Genomic DNA, 6,458 nt, shown 5'->3' on the forward strand with positions numbered 1-6,458 from the left:
ATTTAACATCAGTTATATGACTTTAATTCAGTAATTTAAACTGGCTTTATTCCTTAATTTTTGGCAGTATATACGAAAGGAACGTATAGTAAATGCTCAATTGTTTTTATTCCTCAGAAGTATAATCAATAAGCATTCAGCTAATATATCTTGTAATGTTTCCTGTTTTGTAATCCTTCTTAAATGAAAATGTGCGTAGTTTACAATCGATAATTATAATCTAAGTAATGAAGCAACTTACAACCTAACAAATTTTAAAACCTCGAACTGTTTACTCGTAGATAACACAATATCAACAGTATACCGTGTTTATTGTCTTTTAAAACTGCGCCAAAGTTGCAATTGCACCAAATTCTATTCTGGGCATGCGTAGTTAGCGAATTTCGTTTAACATTGATCAACTCAATGTGCGGTTTGCCATTACGCTGCCCGTAACGTAAAGTCATTAAAGAGGGAAGAGAAACGTAATATATAGAAATGAAAAACAACCAATCTGAAGTAGTCCTAAGTTAAGAATAACGTATGTAAACATTTTTATTTTCGCTTATATTCATAATGGTGCTTCATATTGAATTGACTGAAAGATAAATATATACAGAAATGAAATGAAATAAACCTTATTGTGAAAATTTTTGCGTTTTCAATATGATTTGCGACTAGAATTTGATCATTTAAAAAAATGCATAACCAACATTTTTAATGGTGAAAATTCTTTAATATCCTCTTAAATTGCGCGAAGAAGAATATTCTGCTACTACTAAAGACATTATTTGAAAGAAGAAAAAAATGTCATTGCCAGAACTTCGATATTACGATACATTATTTAACGCTTTTTTATACTTTAGCCACGAAATTAAAAACATATGGACATTGGTTTTAAAGATTTAATGAATTCTAGATAAAAAATAAGTGTTTAGCTGCATTCAACCAGCTCTGTATAAAAGTTATAATTTAGCTACGGAAAAAAAAAAAAAAAAAAAAAATGCTGTATAAAAATCAGAATTTGATTATTTTAATTTCTGCTACGTAAATAAATATCATAAAAAAAACCTAAATTTCTATTCTATTTATACTACTCACTTTATAAACAACGAAGTTTTAGGCAATAGCTTGTATCTTAACAAGGAATGTTTGAAGCTCATTTTTATAGCTTCGTAAGTGGTAATTTAAAAACTCGCCCAAAAAGAAACAAATTTCCATCTTTTCAAAAGATTTTATGCTATGCATAATTCTTAAACCTGCAGAATGAGACAGTTAAAAATATTGTTAATTATTACAGATTCAGACAAATATATTGCAGAAATATTTCGTTTTTTCTTCTAATTTCTAAAGATAAAATATTATGCATCATGAAAATATGTCTTATTGCTTATATAATTTTAAAAGCTAAGAAATATTTTATAATTTTATAAAATAGTACCTAACATCGATTAGAATACAAACAGTGAAACAACAGTTCAGAAAACTTACTTCAGAAAACAGCTAAAACTTGAAAATAACTACTTTCAAACTGGAGACGAGACTTACTCTGATGCAAATGGCACAAGGCCACCAAAACTGGAAAGTATAAATAGTGGAAACAAAAAGAATAAGGAAGTCCACTTTTTGACATTACCAGCAGGTGATCATTGCCTCATCGTTTGTAATGTCACTATGATTTTCGGAGAAACGTATTTTCACCATAATTCAATGCGACAGAAATTTCCGTATTTAGCATACCGTGATGAAACATTTATTAAGCATATCTAAATTAAACAAGTTTATTATAAACTAATAAATAATTTAGTTCGCAAAATAAGGTTGCATTAAATTAAAGTTAGTTCAAATGAGCTTAAATAATACGCTTTATATACGTTCTCTGTACTTAGTTTCTTTGCGTCAAATTTTGAAATGAATTTTTGACTGTATTGACACTATTATCTACACTACTCTCGGGATTTTCATACGTGCGTGCTTATGATTACAGTACAATTTGTTTCAAAATTTGATATTTTTTGTTGATTACTGAAACTTTCTCACAAATTCTTGTTTAACGTTGAAATTAATAGTTGCAGAACTATGAACTCTGCACCATCGGATAGAACGAGAAATGGCTGCTGAAGTGAGTGCTTTTCGGAATTTTGAACATGATTTGCCAAATTTTGAAGGGTTTTCAAAAATTGTTTGATATTCTTAGATACCATAATATTGCTAACAATAGATTTAACAAAAGATTTAATTTTTCATTACTACCAGTACCATGACATCAGATTCCGAAATGAAATAGAAATATGGATGAATTAAATGCCATCTTTTGAAGATTAGAAGAAATTATTTCCTGACTTTGCAAGAGGCAGTGATTATCTTTATTTATTACGTTTATGCATTCTGTAGAACAAAATATATACAAAAATCTACTTAATATTACACGGTTTTAAGTAGATGCACTAAAATGTTAAAAGTAATTTTTTATCATCATAGGACTATTTAACTAAAACCATTAATTATCGTAGGACTTCCATACGCGAAATGTATCGAAACATTAAAACTTTCAAACAGCAGAAGTAATTTCTATTTAAATGGCAACTACAAGATGGTTCAAAACTCATGAGAAAAACTTTAAAGGATAGTAGAACATACTACAACAAACGTTTTTGTGTAATATGCGCGCGATTGATAGGTTCAGGCACAAACTCAAGAAGTAAGACGTGACAGAAAACAAATTTTTTACCAATAGCATTGAGGGAAATGCTTCTTTACAATATTTACAATAATTGTCTTAAGTGTATACGATAACAATGTTGGTTCTTCGACTCCGTTGTTCTTGATTGTGTTGACTGAATGATTGGCGCAGGGTTTCAAAGATGCTAGATATTTTTTGTATGAGTGCAGCCTCACTGATATTCGAATGATGAGGTTCTCAGCGATGTCAACAAAATTCTCATAAACGAAGGCCTTTCAGATGCCCTTATGTGTCCGCAATCGAAACTTTATAGATCAGGCGATTGAGGTGCCCACAGGGCTAACTCTTCGCTCCTCTTAAGTAACATCTAAGCAATTACGCTCATCGGTGCTGAAATGGGCTGGTAGTCCATCATGCTGAAACCATAGCCGAAATCCGGACATCTCGAAGCAATTCTGATAAAACCTCTTTTAGAAAAATACCATAATATATGTTATCTAGTTGTTTTGGTGGTGAATATGGATCGTTCAAGAAGCCGTTCACAATACCCGCTTACGCTTTAACATAAAATCGTTCCTAGAACGCATGGAGGTATAGTGGGTAGGTTTGGTGCTGTCCTCATATGACAATTGTCATTCTGAAATCACCCTCGTGTATAGAAATCGCTTCACCGGTGACTAGCACATAAGCAGGGAAATCCGGGTAAAATGCACTGTGTTTTAACAAAAACCGCTGGCAGAACCCCACACGCAGAGGGTAATTTTCCGTTTTCGAAACCTGAGTTCCCAAAAATCGTTTTTCATGTCACATTCTCCAAACAGTGGGTTTGCTTATACCATTGTAACACGCAATAGTTCTGATGCTTGTGTAGGGTCTTTCTTCCACCGGGTTCAAGATGAATTCATCCACGTCTGAACAAGTTAAAGCTCTCGATTCACTAGTTTCTGCCTGCTGTCACGGAAGTAATCAGTTTACTGTTATGTAACTGTTCAAACATTTTGCGGGCCACAATTCTTTTATTGGAGAAGAGTTCTTCATACATCCGTAGCGCTGTTCTGCCGTTTCACATTTGCAGTCCTATACATTATGTGTATATCTTCCTTCTTGGCATTCGTAGCCACTACGGTTCAGACGACAACACAGTCACAAATGCATTATGTTGATGGATGGAAAACCAACTTTTGGCGTCTACCAGCAAAAGTACAAGGCAATTATTTTATTCATGCTCCAAAGCAGGTGTTAGTGTTGGCGGACTGAATTTTGAGCAGTGATAATTAACGTTAATGTAAAGAACTACTTCTCAACGATGTTGTAAATAAACCATTTATATTCTCTTTCATGCCTTATTTCTTGTATTTAAGCCTCAGCGCCCCATTTACGACCATATATTCTTATACAAAAAGTTTCTGCTGTAGTGTGCCTTATCACACTTTAAAATTGATTCTATTCTGAATTACCCTGTATAAAAATGAGTACATTCATTTCGCTTAAATAACTCTTCGGATTGGATTACATAGACTAAACACACTACATAGGCAGTGCAATATAGAGCTATCTTAAGAGAAGAGATCGTTAAGTTTCTAAGATAAATCGGCTAGTATTCACCTTATACACAGGGAAACTGCATGTTTAGTATTCAAAGGTATATTATTCTGTGCTACTGTACGCTAAAAAAAGGGTTACTGATTTTAGAAAATGTATTATTTGAATGCAATGATCATGATTATTCCAAAGAGGAGATGCTAAGAAACCACTATATGAAAATTTGATTTTTGTCATTACATTTAAGTATAGTTTTAGTTCCATTCCTTTATTAGATATATGTAATAACAAGGAAGCACTACATTAAAAAAAAATCATGGCATGCTTTTTAACGAACAGCCGGTTTTAATGCGCATTCTATAGTATGTTTCTTTTTGTATAATATGCAAAAAAGGTTAATGATTTTAAACAGTGTATGAAATGATTATGGTAATCTGACATTATCCTAAAATGCAGAAACTAAAAATGTGTTTATACATCCACATATGATCGAAAAAATAGTATTAAAGAAACATTAGCATTACTATGAAATATTGCAATCTATAATTATGTGATTTTTAATTGTGTGATATTAAGAAATATTAAATACTTTTTTTATTGATTTCAAATTGCAGTTTTATTACTTTTCGTTTGGTATCTATTCTTTCCGCAACATGACCCGCGACAAGTTTGCAACGTCATTACGACGTTGCCGTGTTACTTGGGTCACTTGCAAGGTGCTCAATGCTCTTGCGAACAATAGGCACAATCTTTCTCTCCTTGCCGGGATGAATTTCGTGGGCTTGTTATGGTGTTACTATCAAACAAGTGAGATAAGTCACAATAACAACAGCGGTGAGTGGATAAATAGAAGGATACATTTTAAAATGACTACTAATTCTTTAAAACAAGAAAACTGTTATAAGAAATAAAAACTCATTTAATTTAAACGTGACTAACAGAACAGTGTTGACTAATATCTGTTCAGATGGGTTTTTCTTTATTCCGGCGTTTTTCTATTATTTCATATAAAGAAAAATCAATTAAAGTGAAGCTAATATCAGACGAATCCAACTTGTTCATCTAGCTTTGCTGTTCTTTGACGAAAAAATCTAAATAATCAAGACTGTGAAAATAAGTTTCTCTATGTGTTTCTGAAGCTTTAAGGTGTAAATATACAAACTCCTGTCGAAATAAATTATTTGCATTTGCAATGACGAGACTGACATTATAGAGACTTTTCCCAATTTCTACATTTCTTATCTTACAATTGCTAAAAAGATATTTTAATTGTGAAAGCACAAATTTACTTTTACAACTGAACCTGTTACACAATTAACGCTTTACAAAAGTTTATCAATATGTAAATGAGCTAAATATCTCGCTCTATGCTGCAATGAAATTTCAGTTAAAATTGAGAATAAGATTAAGAATAAACTGTTATTGCCTACTCTTCTATGTGAATCAAGCTTGTAAAAAACGAATTATTATCAGAATTTAATCAACAATAGATCTCGGAAAATAAAAGTTCAGTAGGAAATGTAACTAGCATAATTTTGTAATTTGCCTTTATAGTTCACCTTTAATGGTATGGAAAGTTATTATTTCAGTTAAACCAAATTTATAAGAATGTACTTTTGATACTCGTTTCAACTTTCAATAAAATACAGAAAGATTTTTTTTCGTTATAAAAAATATCCTTTGAATGTATTGTACACTAGTCACTCTCCATTGTACACTAATCTCTTTGCTGATGAAAATGCTAAACAACACGAAGTTAATCTTTTTTTTAAATGTTGAAAAATCATTTTGATTTGACAAAGGAACAAAATGTCACAAAGTTCAAAATTTTTTTGTTTAAAAGTTGATGTTTTTGATGAAGACTTAATGAATACTTTTTATTCTCAATTAAAAATGAAAAAATAATAATATTATTAAATTTACTTCTCCCTTAAGAACTCCAGAATTATCAGTAACAAGCAAAAATGCAATTTCTGCTGGATCTGTTAGCAATCAGTTTGATAATATATTTATTATACACTGAAAACCAGATTCAACGACTAATAATTTATTTTCAATCATCTACTGTTCAATCCATATACTCTGAGTGATTCTGATACGTTTTATCTTGTTAGCTGTAGGCAGCTATGGTGTTTGAACTGACTTTCGGCTTTCATATTTTATACGATGTATCGTACAGCGAACAATATTCGGAGACGCTTTGAGACGATCCTTCATTAAGATCTCCTATAATCTGCCGCTCTTTTACCATTCT

At 31.4% G+C, this 6,458-nt stretch overlaps 1 protein-coding gene across 1 annotated transcript in view; it reads right to left on the reverse strand.

Moving 5' to 3' along the window:
• The window catches only part of LOC118193159 (endothelial cell-specific molecule 1-like), a 31,209-nt gene extending 29,647 nt beyond the window's left edge, over positions 1-1,562 (reverse strand). Inside the window, exon 1 of the mRNA XM_035364200.2 lies at positions 1,471-1,562. The gene's annotated coding sequence lies outside the window, so the exon portion shown is untranslated. The remainder of the gene's footprint in view (positions 1-1,470) is intronic.
• Positions 1,563-6,458: the final 4,896 nt, after the last annotated feature.

Source organism: Stegodyphus dumicola, chromosome 1 (assembly GCF_044657685.1).
Source record: "Stegodyphus dumicola isolate Sdum_Otavi_A_Nest chromosome 1, ASM4465768v1".
NCBI lineage: Eukaryota > Metazoa > Arthropoda > Arachnida > Araneae > Eresidae > Stegodyphus > Stegodyphus dumicola.